The sequence below is a fragment of the Bufo bufo genome, chromosome 1 (assembly GCF_905171765.1).
Source record: "Bufo bufo chromosome 1, aBufBuf1.1, whole genome shotgun sequence".
NCBI lineage: Eukaryota > Metazoa > Chordata > Amphibia > Anura > Bufonidae > Bufo > Bufo bufo.
This window is the reverse complement of record NC_053389.1, coordinates 277,863,692-277,875,994: the sequence shown is the minus strand read 5'-3', so window position 1 is coordinate 277,875,994 and position 12,303 is coordinate 277,863,692. Positions and strand designations below refer to the sequence as shown.

The 12,303-nt window shown below is 41.4% G+C and overlaps 1 protein-coding gene across 2 annotated transcripts in view; it reads right to left on the bottom strand.

Annotated features, from left to right (window-relative positions):
* Positions 1–12,303, bottom strand: part of LOC121007699 (matrix metalloproteinase-21-like) — an 88,047-nt gene that overhangs the window by 25,620 nt on the left and 50,124 nt on the right. The window contains exon 1 of one of the 2 annotated variants that reach the window (XM_040439816.1): positions 2,184–2,400. The exons of the other annotated variant lie outside the window; for it this stretch is intronic. The gene's annotated coding sequence lies outside the window, so the exon portion shown is untranslated. Of the gene's footprint in view, positions 1–2,183; positions 2,401–12,303 lie in introns of those variants that run through there. 2 annotated transcript variants of the gene reach the window in all.

The window sequence follows — 12,303 nt, the reverse complement described above, 5'->3', positions numbered from 1 at the left end:
CAGTACAAATTTTGAAATCCACAGCATTTTAATTGTTTGTGCGGATTTTCAGTACAGATTTGATTTTAGGCAAATCTGCATCAAAATCCATGACAAAATGTGGATTTGGTGCGGTGAAGCATCGAAAACTGCACGAAAACTTGTTCCACCATGCGTTTATAATATGTTTTTAGCAAAATGTCTTCCTTTATGATGAAATCCAGACACCCACCTCCCTTCCCCCACCATCTTTTTACCATTACACTGCCACAAGTTTCTTTTTTTAAGCAATCCTTCATGAAGACATCTACCTAAACACTTTGAGGATGGGTTCACACATGACTGTTTAGCTGCGGATTCTCTGCGGCAGAAAGTCTGCAGCATTTCTGCTTGTAATCCGCAGTAGAAAAAACGAAATGAATGGTGTGTTTTTGTCACAGATTTCATTCTTTGCACTGGAAAGGGTGAAATCCGTATCCGTATAAATTGACATGCTGCACATTTAAAATCCGTACCACAGGTTCTTCTGTGCATTTTTTCTACCACATGTGAAGTAGAATTGCCAAAAAACTCACTTTGCCGGTACTGTACAATGCTGCAGATTTGCCACATGAAGATCCCCGACAGCAAATCCGCAGCTAGTCATGTGTGGACCCAGCCTGAAGCTTTTGTACTGTCTGCTTAAAAATATAGGAGGTGGAAACTGCCAGCAAGCTGCTGCTGACAGATCTGTCATTCTTATTATGTCTCTCTGCAGTATAATGGTGCAATGCTGAGAGTGTACTGTGTGAATCAGTGGCTTACCACACACTCAGTATATGAAAATCCAATAGAATGAGATATCCATGTATTCATTTGACCTTAAGTTTAAAAGGAAACCTGTCACCCGCTTTACCCTCCCACAACCAAAAGCCAATTCTGCTTATATTTATCATTATCTAGTTGATGAGCCCCACATTGCGCATGTCAATCAAGATCTTGGGGAAGCAGCTATGCAGGGAAATTGGAAGCATGCTGAACTCATTTCTGGTAACCCAAAGAAAGAAGGACTCATCTCAGTTATTTTACATATAGGGTGGGAACATGTCGACAATTAAAAAATTTGGGGCTCATTAACTAGATAATAAGTGTAAGCAGAATTGGCATCTGGTTATTGGGGTTTAAAGAAGGTGACAGGTTCCCTTTAAGGGGTTGTATACTAGACAACCATTTTCCAAGTCCCCTTTTTAGGCCATATGGAATTAAAGGGGAAGGGAGGTGGGGGCATGATCAGAACCTCTCTTAGCCAGAACGGAGAAGAGCTGCAAAGTGCATGATTTCAGTAATGCTTTATTTCACTGGGAATGACCCATGGACCTTCCCTGACAATAAAAGCTGATCACAGGGGCTACCAGTCTGGTAATCAGTAGAGATCTGTCAGGGAACCGGTCACATAGGTCACAATGATCAAAACCAGACTACAGTGAATGACCCCTTTAAATTACAGTTACATTAAAATGATTTCATTATTACATGTAGGACTTTGCTCTTTTATGCCTTTGCCATGCATAAAATATAATGACAATGTATAAGAAGACACAGAATACTGTGAAATAGTATATAGAATCTAAATGAAGTAGAAGAACCAGTGGGAGTCCCAGCTGAAAGACCCTTACATATCTGACTTTGAGGCTGAAATCACACGTGTACATTTTTGGTGCAGTTTATGAGCTAAACACAGGGTTGGATACAAAATGTGTTCCTTTATTTGTACTTTTGGAGTACTTTTGCTCTAAACACGGTATCTTAAACTGCATCTGCAAATCCAGGGAATACCCTTTTGATTTATAATATGTTGCAGTTGACAATATAGGAAAAAACATACTTAGTATAATAAAACTAATACTAAAAAAAGCTGTCCCACAGAAAAATATATTAAAACTAAAAAGTAAAAAGTTATCAAACTAAGAAAACAAATATAATAAACCAATAAATAAAACAATATCAAACTGAGAAAAAGAAACATTCATTAAATGTTTTTTTAAGTCATGAAAACGTAAAGTTAAAATGAACATTAATATCACAAAAGTAATAAAATAACACCGTGGTGCTAATGCTTTTGCTTTATAGGTCTTTAAAGATTTGTTTTTCTTGTAGAAGGCTTAATAGGAAGTAATATTGTAATAGAATTCAGGATCATCTTGGTTGGGTTAGGTTGTACTCACCTGCTGAGATTCCCCTTCGGTATGTGTCTGATTCTAGTGTGCAGCCTACTGACTGGTCTTCTTTAACAAGGTCAGGGCAGGGATGTGTGCAATCCCGCCCATGAATAAATCAAAAGCTTTCATCTGAGATGTCATACAAGCTGTTAGCTTATAACGAATAAAGAAGGAATGTCAAAATCCTAATTATGTATCTCTGCACTCAAGCTACTTGTCTACAGCTGGCTGGTCCTGGCTGTTTTCAGACAGTATCCTAGACTGGTCACTCATAAAGTCAGTGGCTTGAAAATATTAACCTACAATGCCGTCAATAGGACAATGTCCAACGTGACCACATCTTTATCCTATGTGAATTAATGGCACGGAACAGCGAGTCTTACTAAACTCAAACACTAGGTACTTTCCAAGGAGTCCCAAATAACATAAGGTTTGGAGACTGATACACTGGAGTTAAAGAGGTCCTAGGAGAGGACAGTGCCACCCTTGTCCATAAGTGATATCTGGTATTGCAGCTCAGCCATTTTAAAGTTAATAGCACAGTGTGTGACAAGAGTGACAATGTTTCTGGAAACAAGACAGAAACGTTTACTAATATGATATACTGTAGTATAAGCCCTTTAAGAAGACAAATAAATCCTTTAGCTGTAGTGATCCTATGGAGCTGGCCCTCAGAAGTCCACATATTGTAGAATGTAGGAAGCAGCATACATCATTTAATGTCACTTTAAGGGTATGTTTACACATTGCAGATTGCATCTGATTCATCTCAGTGGGGGGGGGGGGGGGGGTGCTCTCATATGTGGAACAAACTTTCTGAAATTTTTGCAATAAATGTTGCGTATTCGTATACCTTTAGTTTATAGACTTATAGAAGAGAAATAACATGAACTCCAGTGGTCTTTTCTGATGCCTTTGTGCAGTATAAACTCTACCATAAGATGATATCAGTGGTATCGGTCCACTCCTCACATACAACTTGTCCATCAGAAGTCTTACGTCTAGAATGTGGTCCCTGATTGTGCAGGCAATGTCACATTTCATGTAGTCAGTGGTGCATTCAACATGCACTGCTTGTTGTAAGTGGTAACAGTTGCCTGATTTTGGGGATGTGTAATCTGTGGTGGTCAATTTTGGATGAAGAAGTGAAGGTTGGGTTTCTTGGTCTCCAGTATGTAGCTGTTGTGAAGAGTTATATTCCCAGATGCCTAGTTAATGGAGAAAGTTAATATTACCTGGGAATTGGAGTAGTTACTAATCCTGGATTCTAGTAGGTAGGGATGAGAGTTGGTAATATTTAATAGTCTCCAGTTTGTAATATTTCCTAAGATCCAGGGGATATAGGAGATATGTACTGTCTGGAGTCCAGTAGGTGGGGATGGAGAGATAGATATAAGTAAGGGATGTGAAACAAGTAGATATTGCATTCCCTATCTGCATAACTTCAGCATACCTTCCAGTATTATGCTTGCCCATAACTGCTGGTTCTGATGCTGGCAGCACCTCTGTCAAGTCTGATAGTGACAAATAGTGGAGTGGCTAGCTTTATGCTCTTTTGTTTCATGTGGGTGCCTACCACTTAGCCTCATAGGCCTTGTGGTGGAAGAGCTCTACAATTTTCCATAGGGCCAAATTACAGTGCCTAAATTGCAGATGCATCAACTGCACCATCTACAGTCAGGTCCATAAATATTGGGACATCAACACAATTCTAACATTTTTGACTCTATACACCACCACAATAGATTTGAAATGAAACTAACAAGATGTGCTTTAACTGAAGACTGTCAGTTTTAATTTGAGGTTATTTACATCAAAATCAGGTGAACGGTGTAGGAATTACAACAGTTTGCATATGTGCCTCCCACTTGTTAAGGAACCAAAAGTAATGGGACAGAATAAAAAATCATAAATCAAACTTTCACTTTTTAATACTTGGTTGCAAATCCTTTGCAGTCAATTACAGCCTGAAGTCTGGAACGCATAGACATCACCAGACAATGGGTTTCATCCCTGGTGATGCTCTGCCAGGCCTCTACTGCAACTGTCTTCAGTTTCTGCTTGTTCTTGGGGCATTTTCCGTTTTGTCTTCAGCAAGTGAAATGCATGCTCAATGGGATTCAGGTCAGGTGATTGACTTGGCCATTGCATAACATTCCACTTCTTTCCCTTAAAAAACTCCTTGGTTGATTTTGCAGTATGCTTTGGGTCATTGTCCTTCTGCACTGTGAAGCGCCGTCCAATGAGTTCTGAAGCATTTGGCTGAATATGAGCAGATAATATTGCCCGAAACACTTCAGAATTCATCCTGCTGCTTTTGTCAGCAGTCACATCATCAATAAAGACAAGAGAACCAGTTCCATTGGCAGCCATACATGCCCACGCCATTACACTACCACCACCATGCTTCACTGATGAGGTGGTATGCTTATGATCATGAGCAGTTCCTTTCCTTCTCCATACTCTTCCCATCAAGTCTTCTCTTGATTGTTGACTTTGACACACATACACCTACCTCCTGGAGAGTGTTCTTGATCTGGCCAACTGTTGTAAAGGGTGTTTTCTTGACCAGGGAAAGAATTCTTCGGTCATCCACCACAGTTGTTTTCTGTGGTCTTCCGGGTCTTTTGGTGTTGCTGAGCTCACCGGTGCGTTCCTTCTTTTTAAGAATGTTCCAAACAGTTGTTTTGGCCACGCCTAATGTTTTTGCTATCTCTCTGATGGGTTTGTTTAGTTTTTTCAGCCTAACGATGGCTTGCTTCACTGATAGTGACAGCTCTTTGGATCTCATCTTAAGAGTTGACAGTAACAGATTCCAAATGCAAATAGCACACTTGAAATGAACTCTGGACCTTTTATCTGCTCATTGTAATTGGGATAATGAGGGAATAACACACACCTGGCCACGGACAGCTGAGAAGCCAATTGTCCCATTATTTTTGGCCCCTTAACCTCTTCAGGACACATGACATACCGGTACATCATGATGTCCTGGTACTTAAGGACACATGACGTACCGGTACGTCATGTGTTGTTCCGATCACTGCCGCCCGGCCGGCTGTGATCGGAACAAGGTGCCTGCTCAAATCATTGAGCAGGCACCTCTGCTAAATGCGCGGGGGGGTCCCGTGAACCCCCCATGTCGGCGATCGCAACAAACCGCAGGTCAATTCAGACCTGCGGTTTGCTGAGCTTTCAGCGGGATCAGAAACTTTATATGCCAAAAATATCGTTTTTTTCAACCCCCCCTGCACCCCTGAATGATTTTATGGCAACGGGAGGTACAGGGGGGTTGCGGGCGGTGCGAGAGGCAGGCGGTGCGAGAGGCAGGCGGGATCGCGATCCCCCGCCCGCCTCCCCTTGAATTATCGTTGGTGGCCAGTGGGTATACCAGGGTGTCAGCACATTGCTGACACCTGTATAAACGGCTGACATCTGTGATGCGATGTCAGCCGTTTAACCCTTTCCATACCGCGGTCCGTACGGACTGCAGTATGTAAAAGCAGAGGTTAACAGTCGGGAGCTCCCTCCCTCTCCAATCGGGGGGCTGCTGTGCCTTTGCAGCCACCAGACAGGATGGGGTGACAGAGGGAGGGAGCTCCCCTCCTTACCCGTCTGCGCAGTTGTGGCCACAACTGAGCAGACGGGGAAGGTTCCCATGGCAACAGGACGCCTTCTCAGGCATCCTGCTGTCCATGGTGCTGAACAGATCTGTGCTAAAGGCATAGATCTGTTCAGACAAAGTGTAAGTAAAATACAGTACAAAACACTATATAGTGTACTGTACTGTAGTATACAGACATCAGACCCACTGGATCTTCAAGAACCAAGTGGGTCTGGGTAAAAAACAAAGTAAATAAAAGTGAAAAAAAGTAAAAATCAAAAAACACATTTATCACTGATTAAAAATGAAAAAAATAAAATTCCCTACACATGTTTGGTATCGCCGCGTCCGTAACGACCTGATCTATAAAAAGGTCATGTTACTTTACCCGAACGGTGAACGCAATAAAAAAAAAAAAAACAGTCCAGCAAAATCTGCCTTCCAAAAACCGTATGGCATTCCTTTCCTTCTGCGCCCTGCCGTGTGCCCGTACAGCAGTTTGCAACCACATATGGGGTGTTTCTGTAAATTAAAGAATCAGGGCCATAAATAATGAGTTTTGTTTGGCTGTTAACCCTTGCTTTGTAACTGGAAAAAAAATATTAAAATGGAAAATCTGCCAAAAAAGTGAAATTTTGAAATTGTATCTTTTTCCATAAAATCTTGTGCAACACCTAAAGGGTTAACAAAGTTTGTAAAATCAGTTTTGAATACCTTGAGGGGTGTAGTTTCTTAGATGGGGTCACTTTTATGGAGTTTCTACTCTAGGGGTGCATCAGGGGGGCTTCAAATGGGACATGGTGTAAATAAACCAGTCCAGCAAAATCTGCCTTCCAAAAACCAAACGGCGCACCTTTCACTCTACGCCCCGCTGTGTGGCCGTACAGTAGTTTACGGCCACATATGGGGTGTTTCTGTAAACGGCAGAGTCAGGGCAATAAAGATATAGTCTTGTTTAGCTGTTAACCCTTGCTTTGTTAGTGGAAAAATGGGTTAAAATGGAAATTTAGGCTAATAAATGAAATTCTCAAATTTCATCCCCATTTGCCAATAACTCTTGTGCAACACCTAAAGGGTTAACGAAGTTTGAAAAATCAGTTTTGAATACCTTGAGAGGTGTAGTTTATAGAATGTGGTCATTTATGGGTGGTTTCTATTATGTAAGCCTCGCAAAGTGACTTCAAACCTGAACTGGTCCCTAAAAATTGGGTTTTTGAAAATTTCAGAAAAATTTCAAGATTTGCTTCTAAACTTCTAAGCCTTGTAACATCCCCTAAAAATAAAATATCATTCCCAAAATAATTCAAACATGAAGTTGACATATGGGGAATGTAAAGTCATCACAATTTTTGGGGGTATTACTATGTATTACAGAAGTAGAGAAACTGAAACTTTGAAATTTGCAAATTTTTTTAAATTTTTGGTAAATTTGGTATTTTTTTTTTTTACTTCATTTTACCAGTGTCATGAAGTACAATATGTGACGAAAAAACTATCTCAGAATGGCCTGGATAAGTCAAAGCGTTTTAAAGTTATCACCACTTAAAGTGACACTGGTCAGATTTGCAAAAAATGGCCTGGTCCTTAAGGTGAAATAAGGCAGCGTCCTTAAGGGGTTAACAAGTGGGAGGCACATACGCAAACTGTTGTAATTCCTACACCGTTCACCTGATTTGGATGTAAATATCCTCAAATTAAAGCTGACAGTCTGCAGTTAAAGCACATCTTGTTCGTTTCATGTCAAATCCATTGTGGTGGTGTATCGAGCCAAAAATGTTAGAATTGTGTTGATGTCCCAATATTTATGGACCTGGCTGTATATCTGCAACACCTCTAAGGTTTCCATGAGCAACCCTACAAATTTTGCAATTAACCAAACATATTTTCCATTGACCCCTGAAAATTATGGACCAGTAGGAGATTTTGGATTAAAATTTAATCCAGTAATATTTTGTGATCAGCAGAAGAGCAGCAGAAGGATGGGAGGAGGAGGATCAAACTCATGTAGTTATACTGTCCTATGGAATCCGCACTCCCTGGCACCAAAGAATAGATATCTATTTAATAATGCCAAGAACTTCATGAAATGCGTGAGAAACATTCTGTATTTGTAAGAAATTGTGTGGTATTTAGGTTTTGTGTTTGTATTTTTTACAAAGAAGGATTTTTTATGTAAATAATTACATTGTGTTAGACATAGCTGGATAGGTTTTTCATATATTCCAAAACTCCCTTTGTGTCTTTGACATATGTTATAGGATAAATTCTAAATGTAGGTTGATACAATTATATTGCGGTCAAGCTGGATGACGGACCAAGGAAGTTATGGTAACCAGATTTCAGGGTAATATGCTTATCTTGGCACTCGATAAATTTTTATTTCAAATTATAATTTGTCTGAAAACCACCTACAGAGAGATCCAATGTAATGAGTCACTGGTAGATAGAACTAAAAGAGGAATTCCAGTCTGAAGCATTTTTCACATATCGCTTAGATATTAGGACCTCCACTGACTGCCAGGACAGAGGTTCCCAGTCTTGCAAGATTGTGGCTAGGAGGAGCTTGCATGGAGCAGCAGTCGTGCATGAGCCCTGCCACTCCAAGTCTAAGGCACTGATTTTAACAGAAAAACAAACCTTGGTTCTGTCAATTTGAGAAATATCCCATATGTGTGGCCATAGTGTGCCACTTGTCTGAAACACAGGCCTCAGAAGTAAAGATATCCCCTTAAATTTTTCATTTTTACAACATTTAATTGAAAAAGCACCCCAACTGTTTTGAAGCTTCTTCATAGTACTGCAATACAGCATATGTGATGTCAGATTTGCTTGGAATCATCTTTGCTGGGCTCAAAGTGCAGTTTCCCTCTAATATGGATGAGGTTTCTCTGCAAACAGGTTTTTATGTGCAATTTTCATACATATGCTGAAAAAAGATTGAAAGTGTGATTTATGGTATAACTGCATTTATTGTGTAAAAGGCAGATAATAGTTAATGGGCTGCATACCTCTCCCCATAGAGAGGAGGAGTTAGAACAGTCTGCAGACAGTCAATGCGTGGATAGCTGTGAAAGCAGAAAGACACAAGATTCAGTGTAGAGACAGTGGATGCCTAGACATTGATGAGTGCACATGCAGCTAACACAACGCCACAAAGAAACACCAGCTAAAGTGGAGGAAAAAAATATATAAATATGATTGAAAGGCATTCCAGTGTTGAAAGCATGTGTGAATAGATGCCCTGTGGAGATAAACTGCTTACCCTGAAGATTCTAGACTCCACAGCAGACATTGTCCAGGCTTCTGGCCCTGGACAAGCTTGAACATCCCGCCGTGGGAACCCTTAACTGTCACCTTAACTGTGCTTTTGTATAGCAGCCTGTACAAAATCTGCAGAGCACAGTGTGACATTGGGGTAATTTTTTTTATGATTGCATTTTACTAATTTTAGACAAAAAAAAATATATATATATATTTTCAATAGGTCTTTATTAAAAAATTTCAGCTGTTCTGTTGCAAAGGGTTAGGCTACTTTCACACCTGCGTTCGGGGTTCCGCTTGTGAGTTCCGTTTGAAGGCTCTCACAAGCGGCCCCGAACGGATCCGTCCAGCCCTAATGTATTCTGAGTGGATGCGGATCCGCTCAGAATGCATCAGTCTGGCACTGTTTGTCCTCCGCTCAGCAGGCGGACCCCTGAACGCAGCTTGCAGCGTTCGGGTGTCCGCCTGGCCGTGCGGAGGCAAACGGATCCGTCCAGACTTACAATGTAAGTCAATGGGGACGGATCCGTTTGAAGTTGACACAATATGGCACAATTTTCAAACGGATCCGTCCCCCATTGACTTTCAATGTAAAGTCAAAACGGATCCGTTTGCATTATCATGAACAAAAAATATATATAATTTTTTTTTTTTTTGTTCATGGTAATGCAAACGGATCAGTTCTGAACGGATCAAAGCGTTTGCATTATAGGTGCGGATCCGTCTGTGCAGTTACCAGACGGATCCGCACCTAACGCAGGTGTGAAAGTAGCCTAAACTGTTTGTCTAGCTGTGTGAAGCATACTTTCACTTTGTGCCAGTCATCTAATGACCCTTAGCTTCAGATTACTAAAAGGTCATAAAGACTTTTTTTAAGCCACATTCTTATCAGTAAGATAGGAATTGAGCTATAAGAAGTGTTTAGGAGGTTAGAGATCAGAGATAAGGAGCCGTCAGCTGAGCTGCCTGAGGAACAGAATGAAAACAGACAGCATGCTACTAGAGAATCTCAAGGCTGTACAGAGAGAAGGGTTCCACATTTTTAATAAAGACCAATTGAAAAAAATTATTTTTAGATCAAAATGCAAAAATAAAAAAATCGTCCCCATAGATGTACATAGCCTTTAAAGGGATTGTCCGAGTTCAGAGCTGAACCCGGACATACCCATATTTTCACCCAGGCAGCCCCCCCTGATAAGAGCATCAGAGCATATTTTATATTTATAATAACACACTGCCGGGCGGAGGCCTCCGCCCAGCAGTGTGTTTGGTGACATCATCAGCTCTGATGGGCTGGCTTTAGTGCTGCTCTAGCTGTTTTACAGGCAAGGGCAGCTCTAAATTCCTCCCATCAGTGCCGGTGATGTCACCAGGCTCACTGTTGGCCGGAAGCCTCTGCCTGGCAGCCCTAAAGAGAGCCCGGTACGTTACCGGATCTCCTGAAAATGCATTTGCCCTGCGCGATTCAGCACAGGGCAAGGGAGAGCATTGGAGCATGAAATGTTCTGATACTCTTGGGGCTGGGTGAAAATATAGGTATGTCCGGGTTCAGCTGTGAACCCGGACAACTTCTTTAAGGGACTGAACACTTGATAGTTGATTGCACCCATCTGATGGTGAAAGACCTGGCCTGTACTAGTGGACTTCTCTCTCTCCACTCCTGCTGTTGCTACCAGATCCTTGCACTGGGTTTTCCAAAAGACCAGCGCTGACAAAATAGTCAGTAACATAGTTAAAGACCAGTTCTGTTTGGTGAAAACAGAAGAATAATATATTTTCTCCTCCACACAGTAGTGCCCATGTCACAGTGGTCATAAACTATGATAAACTGTTTGCAAAACAGCGGGTCTCAGAATGGAAGGAATGCCATTTAGCTTTTGGAATATTTTGCTGAAATGATTTTCCAAGAGTCATTTTATTTTATTTTTTTCTTGATGAAGCTGTGCGAGGACTGATATTTCTGGGAAAAGTTTTCAATGGTACTTCTTTGGTAAATATGTGATTGCTTTTTATTCCATTTTTTGGGAGCCGAGGTGACCAAAAAGGGCTCTTTTTTGCATGACAGGCTGTAGTTTTTATTAATAAAATAAAACGGGTCCAAAGATGGGCCACAAAAATGGTGCATGGTGTTAAAGGGGTTGTCAGAGATTTTAATACTGATGACCTATCCTCAGGATAGGTAATCAGTATCTGGTTGGGGACTGAATCCAAAGATTCCCGCTGATCAGCTGTTTGAAGAGGCCACGGCACTCTTGTGAGCACAGCGGCCTTTTCCTAAGCCTGTGACGTCACATTCATCAGTTACATGGCACTCAAGTGAATGAGGCTGAGCTGCAATACTAAGCACAGATGCTATCCACGGTGCTGTGCTTTGTAAGCTGTAAGGAGGCCTGCCGCGGCACCCTCAAACAGGGGATAGGAGGAGGTGCTAGGAGTAGGACTGCTGCCGATCTGATAATTGATGACCTATGTCGAGGATAGGTCATCAATATTAAAATCTCAGAAAAACCCTTTAAGCATAAAACTTATCAAGAAACAAAGAAATTCATTTGCATAGCATTTAAGAAAGAAGGGAAAGGTGGACATGATTTAAATCTTTAAAGGGGTTGTCTAAGTTATTTTTTTGTTCTTTGTATGTTTCTAACTAATCAAATGTAAGGGGCTTACAATTCACTTACTTCATCTGCAGTGGCATCTTTCTCAGATTTCACTGAGGGTCACATGACCTGTGATGTCAGCTTCTCTCCCTGCTCTAATGATGTTTTGTGCACAAGCCTGAGGAGCAGGTCTGTGTCTGTGCACGAGATGTCACTGTGTGGGCCACAACCCCCTTGCACAGGCTGATCTTCTGTTGTGTGCCCTCTGTCTCCCTCCTACTAGATTCTTCAGGAAATGTAACCCCTTCTACCATCAGCAGCACAGACTCAGGGCTGGAGGCTTTGCTAAGCAGCTGCAGGCAAAGAAGAGACACAAGATCCTCATCCTGCAGACACAGAGCTGACAGACTGGAGAAGTTCTGCAGTGCTTTGCACAAGAACACGTAGTCCTGTACATACAACATGCTGCTGAGTATCCCAGCAGTCAGACATTTCACTCAGGGCAGACTTTTATTCACTCCATTTGCAGAGCAGGGGGAGGAGCAGTCTTTTTTGACGCCCAGAATTATTCATGAGGAAAACCTCAAAGATTGTTGTTATGGCAGGTAAACAAAGGGCCAGAAGAGAACCAGTGAAATAAGGAAATATAATTTTTTTTTGCCTT